The 12,903-nt window shown below is 28.1% G+C and overlaps 1 protein-coding gene across 1 annotated transcript in view; it reads right to left on the reverse strand.

Moving 5' to 3' along the window:
- Window positions 1–12,903, reverse strand: part of LOC105153874 (corin serine peptidase) — a 136,098-nt gene that overhangs the window by 118,502 nt on the left and 4,693 nt on the right. The gene's annotated exons all lie outside the window — the stretch shown is intronic.

Genomic DNA, 12,903 nt, shown 5'->3' on the forward strand with positions numbered 1-12,903 from the left:
TCTACTAATAGTATCATTTAAATGGATTATCAGGAATGAGATTAAAATATATAGTAATATATATATAATAACAATAATAGTTATTATTATTATATATTATTATTATATATTATTTTTATGTATAATTATTATTAATATTATAATTATTATTATACCTAATAATCTCAGGAATTTAATAATTTGAAATAGTTACATTTGGCAGTAACCTCATGATATTAAAAATGATAATTTGAAAAATATTTGTTCTTTATTATTAGATTTGTGCATAATAGATTATAGGCACAATTTTAAAATATGAATTTAAACATAGTAAACTACGACTCGACATTTAATATGTATTTATGTTTTCTTATTATCTCTTACGAAGCGACGTAGTCTAAGTCACAAAGACCCTGCTAAAAAAATGAAGAAATATCAAGAAATTCAAGATTTTCAAATTCAAGATTTTCAAATTCAAGATTCTTGTCTGCATGAAACACTATTATGTATATTATATATATTATATTTATTTTGATATAAATAGAATTCTGAAATAGATGAACATAATTACATGAAAAATGTTATAGTCAAAGGGAACAAGTATAAAGATCAAAGAAAAATTCCATACATCTCATTATTTATATTCTCTCATTATATTATCATTTTATTTTCTATTTCTTATATAAGAAATATATAAAAATCTTATATAAGATGAAATGTATACACAGTACATGTAACTAACTATGTGTATCATATGGATAATAAATCGAACTTTCATAATCTGAATAAATTTCATTATATGTATATATCATTAGTATTTTAATATTTTCAAAATATTATACATATGCACGAGCATATATATTTTTTGTATATTTTTTCTTGTATGTAGTGTCATTTAGTATTATTAATAATTTTTGGTTTTCATGAAGTAAAATAAGAAAGTGTAAATAAAACTATTCCTAAACGGTCGCGTAAAAGCAAAAGTATTCTATTTTAAAATCATGTTTAAAGGGTCCTCTACACAGAAGTTGTAGACAATCATGATGTCTTAAGTCGTAGGAAACTGATCAATTCTAATACAGTTCTTCTTATAGTTGATTGTGATTGGTTGGTTTCCTACTTAAGATTCCATGACTCCATCTATGATTTCTATTTAGAGGATCCTTTAGAGGATTCTAAAGCCTCCTGTTTTACCACGTAAGCACGTATAATTTTTGTATAAGAAATACTTTTTTCTTTTTCACCGATTCTCAAAAATCCTTTTCCAAGATTACAGTATTAATACATAAGCATTAATACGTGTCTAGAAAGTGGAATCTATACCGAGAATGATCAAAAATTTGAAAATTGATATATTTTTTTACTATTCCTTAGTGTAACATAACGTCTTAGCTGTCAAGTAGTGACATTTGTTTGATATGAAAGCTTTGCAATCTCTATGTATGAAATAGTTATTCCCAGACACGTAGTTTACACGAACAAACAATGTCAAATTCTTACAATTAGACTTTGATACTTTATCGCGACAAATTTTTTATATGAAAATTGACACGTACGTGTGACTGCGTCAGTAAGTTGCGTGAAATATTGCTGTAATAGTATAAAAAGACATGTGCGGCGCGCGACGCGCAGCGCGAACTCTAGTGATTTCATCGCAATTCGAGCTTTGCTTTAGAATCCCCTTAAGAGGGTAAATTAGAAAATTACCATATTTTTAATCATAATACATTGTTAAATCTATAGTGTCAAATTTAATTTAAAATTAGTCACCACTGCTCCTAAAATTTATTTTATATTAAAACAATGGTTATATTTGACACTACTGTGTCAATTTGACACGATATAGTATCAAATTTAATTATCGATATAGTATCATATTTAATATTCGTTTTAGTATATAACGATATAATTGAGTTGGAGCCGTGGCGACTCACCTTAGATTAAATTTGATACTATAGATTTAACATTATTATTATTATTATTATTCTCACCTTATCGTAACAGTATATCAATGTTCTAATAGACTATAATATATTGATTCTAACACGTAATCTTAAATACCTATTAAAATCTTTTTAAAATTTGTTATACTTGATTGCTTGTACCTAACAATTTGTCTGTGATATCAATCATTATACTATCATTCCAAAATAACAATACAGTTTCAAATATAAATAACATTCCATATAACAATAAAATTATACGAGCTTTCCTCGGGAAATTCGCAATAAATACATAATATTCACAATTAAATAAAGAAGTAATGATCAATACGATTCTATGACGTGCATAGGTATTATTATGTACGAACAATTTTAGAGAATGGATTGAGGAAAAATTTCGAAGAAAAAAGTCACAATCAACGTAATTATGTGTCCCGATCTGACTTTAGAATCTTTCAACCAAGCTTTAATCTTGCTGCTACAAATAAGAAATTCATTAAATACGCCTAATTCTCTTCGCGAAATTTAAAATATCGTAATTTTGCAATCATAGGTCTATGCGTACGGTGACCATACATTTATTACATTTTATTATGAAGAACAGTCTTTTATTTTAGGTAGCTGTCCTTTTGATTTATTTGCTTTTTCGAAACTCAATTTTGTCCATTATTTTCCAATATTGTCCTTTATTTTGACATTACAGGAAATTTTCTAACTATGAAAAAAACTTAAAATTATAATAAAAACTTAAAATTTAACTTAAAATTAAAGCTTGCATTTATATAAAATGCAATTTTGAAATAAATTATTTAGATTTTTATAATTTTTAAAAAATAATGACGTAATTTAAAAAAATACATTCGTCAGAAAAATATAAAATTTCTTTAATTTTTGTTGAAAAATATGTAAAATATAGAATAAAAATATAGAATATGTAAATATAATATAATAAAAATATATATGATATAATAAGAATGTATATGTATATACTATATATGTACATGCATACATACTATATTTATAGTCATTCAAACTGCGCGCCGAATTGGTTTTCCAAAAGTATATATGTATGTTATGAATTATATAATATATAAATATAGATAAATACAATTTGTTTTTGTTAACCCTACTAGGTACAATTTGCCTCTATATTAACGAGGGCACTAGAATCCGTTCATTTTTTTTACGTATTCAGAATGATTTAAAAAATCTCTAAAAATTTACCAACACATACTTTCAACTTTCTAGAATAAATATTGGCACTTTATTTTGAAAAATAATAAAATGTAGTATAATTTATAATTATCGAAAAACTCAAAGAAACTTGCACGAACAGGAATTGCATCGGTAACTAGTGATCCTCCTTAGTAGGGTAAATTAATTATATTCCTTAATTTTTTAAATTAAATTTATTCGAAATAGAGTTGATTTAATTTTTTTATTATTTGCAACCTTTTATTATTTCAGATCAAAGGATTATTCCAATATAGTTGAACTCGTTCAACTATCAGAAAACTGTGCACTCTCTCAATTTAACTATACTATACAATAAATTTTATAATGTACAGCTTCTTGACAGTCAAACTAGTTTGACAACATGTAGGGACAAAGCTTCAAAATTTTCAGACATGTCCTTTATTTTCTTTAATAAAATATGATCACCGCATCTATACGGCGATACAACTATTATGGACTGATGTCTGGATCGTGGTCTCTCATACATACTCTCATTCCTGCGTAAGGAAAAATGATGATATATTCAAAATCTTTTAACTCACTGCAATCGCAATTGCGATTTCTTCTCGGATCTGGTGTCGCATTGCCATTTATATCACACAACGGCAAGGTATGTATATAGCTTTCATACACATAAGAAAATAACTGGTACCTACTTTCCACAAAGAACAACGAACTGCGTCAGCAATTTACTTCTTTACTAATTTATTATTATCTCAATTTTGTCTCAATTTTATGGCCTTGTCATTAGTATCATTTTCGTCGCCTTTAATTGCGTTTTTTACCTCAATATGTGTATTTAGTGCTCAATAGTACTGAATATACCTACTGTTCCTATTTCTATTTCTCTCTAACATGATTGCAGCTGATTGTAAACGTGATGTTTTTATTACTTAGCATAGCAACAATTTAAAAAAAATGCGAATTTTGCCCTCATAGATGAAAACACCGAGCAACACAGACTATAGATCATTGACTATACTAGATGTTTTCGTCAAGGGATTTCTTTATTAGCAATGATGAACAGGGAGAGTGTATGTCAAAATGCAAATCGATCCATTCAGTTTTATGAAAGCAATACAAATGTCACTTATCTATTATTTTAACAATATCATCGATAAGAAAAAAATGGACATCTATTCAAATCAGCTAAAAATAATGGTTAATAAGAAATAACAATTAAGAAATAATAATCGCGAAATAAAATCTGTCGAATGTACATTTTCTACCACTTTCATTTACTTTTAATAAATAGTTGCAAATCATAACTATATCTTAATTGAAAACGTTTTTATTCCATAACAATATTTGTAAGGTTCTTTGCACTTTTCTTTTTCGCACTTTTAATTTTTTACACAACTTTGATAGAAAATACGAAATGGATCTGAAAAATCGCTATCACGCCCCTCCCCCTCTCCCTTCCACTCTTATAAATTTAATTGTAAAGATTTATATATTACGTGCACAAAAATTGAAGCAGGAAATGAAAATGTTCCAAAGTTTTCCATATCGCACTTTTTATCAATTGTGATTGAACTCAAAGATCCTACTTTATTGTAGATCCAATCGAGTTTATTCTGCTACATCTTTTATACATCAAAAAATTTTTTCCTAACTTTCTTACAGTAGTACAGAAAATTATTTCACGTGTCGGAACAAATGTTACCGTGAATTCTGGCTTTTCAATGTAATGTGATAAAACTATGATAACTTTTGGGGTAAGTTATACGCAACATGAAATTACTTCAGTTTTAGGATACAAATTAGTAGTGGTTATAAACTAGCCCAAAGTTTCGTGTTTGCCGTGGGCCATAAATATCAAGACGAAGCAAGAAGAACGACTGATATACAATGTAATATAAGGAATGCATCAAAGAATTATTTAGTTATTGCAAAGTTTTAATTAAGTCTGGAGAATACCCAGTAGTAGATAAATAATAAAATTTTATTTATTATTACAAAATTTTTATTATTTTCGTAACTATTCATATAACTCTAAAAATTTCATTAAAAATTTTTTCTGTTATTTCAGTACTAAAAATTAAATAGATTAATATACATATAATAATAAATTAAGAATCTAGAGACACACATAAAAGATCATTTTATACGCTTCCTAAAGCTTTTAATTAATTTTATATATATCTTTAATATACTTTATAAACATAAATACATATTTTCATAAAATAAATGACAAATTTATTTGTTTAAACGAGACAGCAGTTTCTATTTCTCACAATAAATTGCAATTCCTTTTCTTTCTGCTCCTTTTCTATTTACAGAACCATTTTACAAAACTATTTCTAACTCTCGACTCCTTATCTAATGAACTCGTGTATGACAAGATTACTAAACGACATTTATGACAAGGTATCTCTCATTTCTTAATATATATAGAAATCTCTTCTGAAAATCATTCTACTTTAATAATTATATCTATTTATTATTTAATATTATAATTATATAAGTATTTTAATATTTAACCTATTTTCTTTTCAAGCTAGGAAATAAAATTTTGTTGAATTAAAGAATGAACAAATAATATCTCGTTGTATGATTTTCGCTCGAAAAATTTAATTATTAGAACACGATTCTAGAAATCATAAGCATCTCGATATTCTCACTGACAATAGCCAACAGCAAATTTCACGAGAAACTGCGCTACGTGTCCACTTATTCGCCAATTCTAGCACGTTCAGTATACGAGACTACATAAAAAGACAATCGCGTCCGGCAGGGAAAAGAAATCACCATTCGTCCGGTACAACCGAGGTGGAGGTATATTTGCTGTGGTATACGGAATCCAGTTTGAATTTCACGTGGCTGTTTTACAACACGCGTGACCGTAAAACGTCTGCGGAGAGAACTCGCACGTGTATACAAAGATCGCACGTACTAGGGATCTCAAGCGCGCGGGGCACGTTTTTCTGTTTCTTTTCGCACCAACATCTGCGCTGTGTATTTGTGTCGGTATCCGCTTAAGTGGTACGTATCGACGTACCAACCCCCTTTGACGCGATCTAAAGAGAGTTTGAAAATTCTAAAGGCCAGACCGAAGAAATATTGCGTACTTCCACGTGGTGAGACTTGCAAAATGTTTCTCTATGGTGACCTCTATTTTCAAATATTCTTTTCATTCTAATATTAAATTGCGATACATTATTAAATAGCGATACACTGCCATTCAAATATTACGATCATTAATACTTAATAAATAAAGCATAATTTTTACATAAACAAAAACAAATGACTGAAATTAAAAAATTTAAAGCACCTTCCCCAGATACCTCTTGAATATTTTTACGTTCAAACTTTCCCGTATATCAAAAGAATCAATGCTTTTTTCATCTTAAAAAAAAATGCAAACCGTGTTATAAATACGATGAAGAAGTAGAATATTACAGGAATAGAATTTACGTTCGCATGATAGACACTTCAAAACTTTTCAAGTTCTTGGCATTCCCCTTTGCAGTTTCACTCGCCTGTTGGCACCCGCGGAATTTATCACCTTCCTTTCATCCGTCCACTCTCTGAACTTCTTGAACCTCAATCCGAGACACAAATGGGAAAATAAGAATCTCTTCGAAAGGAGAAATCAGAGAAAAAAGAAATTACTAGAACTTCTAGAGTATTATTTTCCATTAATTAATTAAATAAAATTCCGAGTATGTTATCTGTCATAATCGTTTCATTGTCTAATGAATAGTCATATTGTAGAATGCTCCACTATTAAACTAATTAAATTAATATCATTTTCAAATTACTAAGTAATTTGAAATTAAATTGGAAATTAATATGTAGCTTTTTGTCTTTTACTAAATGGGTCATCGACTATACTAATTATCTGCTACGTTTTTTCAAATCCAACATAGACTTTTAATCGTCCTTTTGATAACTTACACGTAAATCATCTACTAAAGAATTCTCTCAGCAGTAAAATATTATCGTGACAGTGAAACGCTCCAATATTGAAACAGATTAAAATGCGTTTGAATGGATAAACAAATATTTTTTCGCGTCTTTCAGAGAAATTAATATTTTAGCGAGTTAAATATCAGAGCAAATATAATTTTAATTAATGTGTTAAAATAGAAAATATACGATATAGAAATATATATATATATATATATATATATATATATACGTACACGGAAAGAATTTTTTCTTAGAATTTATCCTAAAAATATGATAGTCGTAGGACAACATTGTATACTTCGAAGAATTTTAATGTAAATCTCTCTTTCATTCATTAATAAAATTACAATAAAGTATAAAATAAGTTTTGATCAATTTTACTGAAATGCATGTTAAAATCTTTAAAATATTGTATTGTATTACAATTACCACATTTTGAGAGTAAATTTTAAAAGAAAATTCTCTCCGTGTATATATTATACATACTAACATTCTAAACTACTAATTAAAACACATCTGGCTTACAAAACTTAATTATTATAACTGGGCAGTTTATCTTGGCGATTCTTGCTTAAATATCAGCTTTTACCTCTTTGATTTAAAGTCATCCTTTTAGATGATATATTTTTATGATAATATCCAACGATAAATTCTTATCTTAACAGCTATTATAGCGGACGCAAACGCACAACACTTAAATCATACTGGTGCATTAGGAAGATATTTAATCATTAAAAGAGAGATTTAGAGAGTTGCAGGTGCGGTAAACGGCATTAATGCAATTGACTCACGTAATGTGCGTTCGTAGAATACATAAATAGAAATCTGTACAAGTAGAAATATGCTGTGCTAAAATCTCGAATATCGTTTTTCTAAAGAAAAATGGACAAGCCGATGTGCCAATGAAAAGCATTAAGAAGATCCCCGAGAAAAGAGAGGGATTTTTGAAAAGAAAAAAAGAAAATAGGATAGGTATCATTTCACGCGCGTCGATAAAATTCCGTCTCGAAGCAAAGAAGTACGTGGAACTTCTCACCAAGTCGACCCCGACGACGACGACGACGACTTCAATTTAAGACGATCGTATTTCCGTGACACCAAACGCGGTTCCGATGGTGATAAATCGATCGGAACCGCTGATCCGCGCATTCGGCGCAGATGTGCTGTAATAGGGCGAGAAGGTAATCTGTTATCGGCACAAAATTAGGAGTATAACCGCGAATTCGGCGGAAAATCGTAACTCTTTCGTGAAATCGTTAACTCCGCTAATTATACCAATGCGTTCGACAGGCAAATAGATTCGAATAAACAAAACGAGATCAACTTATATATTAGGTATGCAATATACATTATCGTACAGCACAGATCATTCTGGCAACATTGCAGCAACATTGCAACAATATGCAAGTTCCTGTGCTGTATGAAACATAATGTCAAATCACATAAAACTGCAAGTGCTAACACTTTCCGTCTTATATGTGTAATTATTATGTTCAACAAATATTTTTGTATACACACACAAAAAAATATCATTCTATTGCTAAAAAAATGCAATTGCTTAATTTATTTTCTTCTTTTTTAGTAACATATCTTCAATAAAGAATATTTTCTTGATAATAATGTTAAAATATACTTATTACAAATTTTAGAAAAACATTATTAAGTATTTAAAACAAGAATTTATTTTCTTTTGAAGAATATTTTATAACATTAATCAAAGAAACGACTCTATATAATAAGCAATTTGAATTTATTTTAAAATTTACTATCTAATCTTGATAGAAGTATTAAACTTTTTAGGATTCAGGGTATATTTTTAAATAAATTTGCTTAAGATGAACTTATATGATAGATTTGCGAATATATGAACTTTCAAAATACTTGAAACAAGTAATTATTATTTGCGTACAGTATGTATTTTTCTGTGTATATATCATAAATACAAGGAAAAAACAATTTTGCTGAAGTATCTAAAAATTTAATTAGATACAGATCTGACAATAATTTTATTGGACAATGAAAATAATTACGTAAGAAATTCAAACACGATGAGCAATGCTGCAAAAAGTTTGGATATTGTAGCATACTGCAGTTTAAGCGTCTTACATTTTATTTTGATATATAGTCCAATAAAATTATTTTCAGATCTGTACCTAACTAAATTTTCAGCAAAACAATCTTTTTTGTATATAAAAAAATAGAACTAAATATACATGGAGAGAATTTTCTTTTAAAATTTACTCTGAAAATATAATACACCCAGAGAAAGATTTCTTCGATTTAAAGAAATATTTCTTTGCTACACTGCTGAAAAAATTTCTTTAATTTATGAACGTCATTTCTTTGATTTAAACATTGTTTTTTAAAATCAGATAAAATTTATTTAATTTAAAGAAATTATCTTCAAATTCAAGAAATGACGTTCAAATTATAATTTGAATGTCAAATCAAAGAAATTTTTTCTTTAACCGTATAGCAAAGAAACATTTCTTTAAATCAAAGAAATCTTTTCTCTGGGTGTATGTAGTTGTGATACAATACAATATTTTAAAGATTTTTACTATGCACTTCAGTAAAATTAATCAAATTTATTTTATACTTTATTACAGTTTTATTAATGAATAAGAGAGATTTACATTAAAATTCTTCGAAATAAAATATTGTCCCACCACTATCACATTTTCAGGATAAATTCTAAGAAAAAATTCTCTCCGTTTATAAAGAAATATTAAACATGCATATTTATATATTTATCGTATGTATATTTATGTTTATTTTATATATGTATATGCATGCGTGTATATAAAGACGCAAAACAGATATATCATATACATATATCAAGAGTAGATAAGTGTACATGATGCTTCAAAGCATCGAAATTGACGTCATAATGCAGAACATCGTAATATAGATCAAGAGATATTCGACTCGTGTATTTAACTACATGAGAGCAGATATTCACTTGTGATTATTGATGATTCGTAATACATTTCCCTTACGCTAGGATTTTATCGTCGGAATCTACTACATCTCGATGTTCGCCGCGCGCGACGTATTCTTTCAGTGATACTCAATATCCATGTAAATACTGTCTCCGAGTATCTATCAGCTTGTCCACGCAGATAGGAAAAATAGATCGAACGGTAGAAACACATTTTACAGCGATTCTATGCGAAACATTGTATTATTTAATTTTACACTACTTTCCAAATACAATCCAAATAATACTCGAAATATCTAGCATAGCGTCCGTACGCTGAAACATATTTTTTTAACCATTCAAATGTGTTTCAATCAATTTCAATATTGGACTGCGTTCTTAATGTTATAACAATATTTTACTACGTAAAAATTTTTTTTATATATTACTTACATAATTAATTTACGTATCGAAAAAATAATTTGAAAAATATCAGTGTTGGATTTGAGAAATAAAATTTTAGATAATTGACAGATGTCTTACTGATTTTCTAAAGAATGCAAAAAATAGCTTTAGCTTCCAATAGTTTTAGCATCCAAAAACAATATAGTATTTATTAATAAATCATATTAGCTTAATAATAAAAATTTCCTATTATATAATTTAATGAGAAATACGCAAATATCTATCTAAATTTTTATTACATTAACTTAATCAAAGTATTTTATTCATTCCAAAGTTCAGATGAAAATAGAAATAGATCAATTTAAGAGATATCAAGTAAATAAATTTAAAGTTATCGTGTTGCAATAAAAAAATAAATATGATTAATATAAAATAATACAAATAATTACAAAAACTCGTCCAATATATATCGCTCACACACATATTTGCTACGCAATGACATAATTTAAAAATTGTCATATTTTAGTTGCTTGTAAAAAGAAGGAGAATATAAAAAAATAAAAATATACTTTGGAAGTATATACTTTTATTTCTCTATACAAAGTTATCAAAATTGCATTTCAAAATTAATATTACAAAATTTGAATAATTCAAAACATTTAAACACTCATTTTTTTTAAATTCCGTTTTTTTTAGTTATGTCGTTGTTGCAAATGAGTGATATGGTTTACTTAGAAAGACAGAAATCTAATATTGCAGGCCAATATTAAAAGACAGTAATTAATTACTTATTTTAAATATTAGAAGCACTATTATTCAGTATATTTAGTACTTATCGGACTGTTCCGTTCCGTACCCATAAATAAGTAATTAATTACTGTCTTTTAATAATAAATTGCCCAGTATTAAATTGATCAGTATTAAATTTTTGTAAAAGTTGAATTATTAAAAAGAAGATATCTCAAATCTGAGTAACTATCATTCAGTTATATACAGTTGATATACATTCAATTGAAATTTTCTTGAAGCGAAATTTATGATCTAATCTTTCATTTTCGATATTTCGCAAGCATACCATATAATTATGTTTAGCATAATCTCGTATGGAGAGGAACCTCTATCTCATAATAGACAAGCCGCGACGTGGCCGCAGTGTGTGCCAGTCCGATATCGACATTAGCAGACGCGCGAACGCACTTTGCATGGTTAATATCCCGTGATTATGATTTACGTCCATAACACTATGAATCCTCCCGGATTTTCCGCGGCTTGTCATTTATTCTCTTTTGCAGCATACATAAACAAATTGATTCTTTGCCGTCATTTATGGACGATAAAACAGATTTGTTAATACGTTCGATGCCCTCCCTCTTCGATTTAGAAAAAGAGACAGCTTTAAATTTTAATCGTTTGCCACGTTATTTATATCTGCGCCTTCCCAATTCGCGAAGAAACGCTTCTAACGAGATGTATTAAAAGATTTAAATTTCTTTCTTACTATGAAAATATATTGACTTGATTAAAATTATATTTAAGACATCATCTATCATTCGATGTACTTAAAATGCAAGAATCACTATATAAAATAAGAGATGAAAAGATGGAAACAAAAATAAAGAAAAAAACATATAATTTTGAAATATTATTGATATTTTGCGTTGAATCTTTGCCTTCATATTCCTACGCTATTGCTCGTGATTTAAATATGACCGCAATCGATCTCTCTCTTATAGTTAATAGATGGAAAACATACCGGAGAGAATTCCTCCGATAACGCACTTCTGCTGAATGTGCAATTATCTGTGCACGTACGTTACCGCCCCCGTTCGAGTTACACCGCTCGCAAGATGGTCTATATATTCGCCTCCTTCGGGAACTTCTGGATTTCTGAATAATTTCAGCTGCCGCTGCCGAGCAGTCTCGCCATGCTAATGAGACAAATAGTATCCAGAGAATTTAATTGGAATCTAACAATTATTAAGAGACTCCACACAGTAGCAATGGAACTCTTAAAATAAAGTACCATTTCATTGTGTCACCGTAATTCCGACGTCATCCTCGAAATCGGATAATCCTCTTTCAAAGGAGACCGTGTTAAGCACAATCCGCGCAAGTAGACGAGCAATAATATCGCTTTTCAAAATTTTCTTAGAAGTTTAAGCGCGCGCTTATCATCAGAGCTATTTTAAAGTACGGTTGCAAAAGATGTATAATTTATTTGTACGTATTTTTTTAATGCAATCATTATATTATAAATTAAATGAACTAACATAATGCAATTGAAATAATTTAATGTCTTCTTGAAAATAAACCAATACTTACATCTATGTAATTTTAAAAAAGATGAAAACGACTAAACAAACTCAACAAGCATTAATCATATGCGTGTAAATTTTATTTGATCAATATATAAAATGAAATAAGACTTTTTAAGAAATAAATTTAAACATTTTTTTATACTTTTTCATAATAGAACAGAAAATTAATTGCTTATAAAAAGTAAAT

Source organism: Acromyrmex echinatior, chromosome 2 (assembly GCF_024713525.1).
Source record: "Acromyrmex echinatior isolate Ae372 chromosome 2, ASM2471352v2, whole genome shotgun sequence".
Lineage (NCBI taxonomy): Eukaryota > Metazoa > Arthropoda > Insecta > Hymenoptera > Formicidae > Acromyrmex > Acromyrmex echinatior.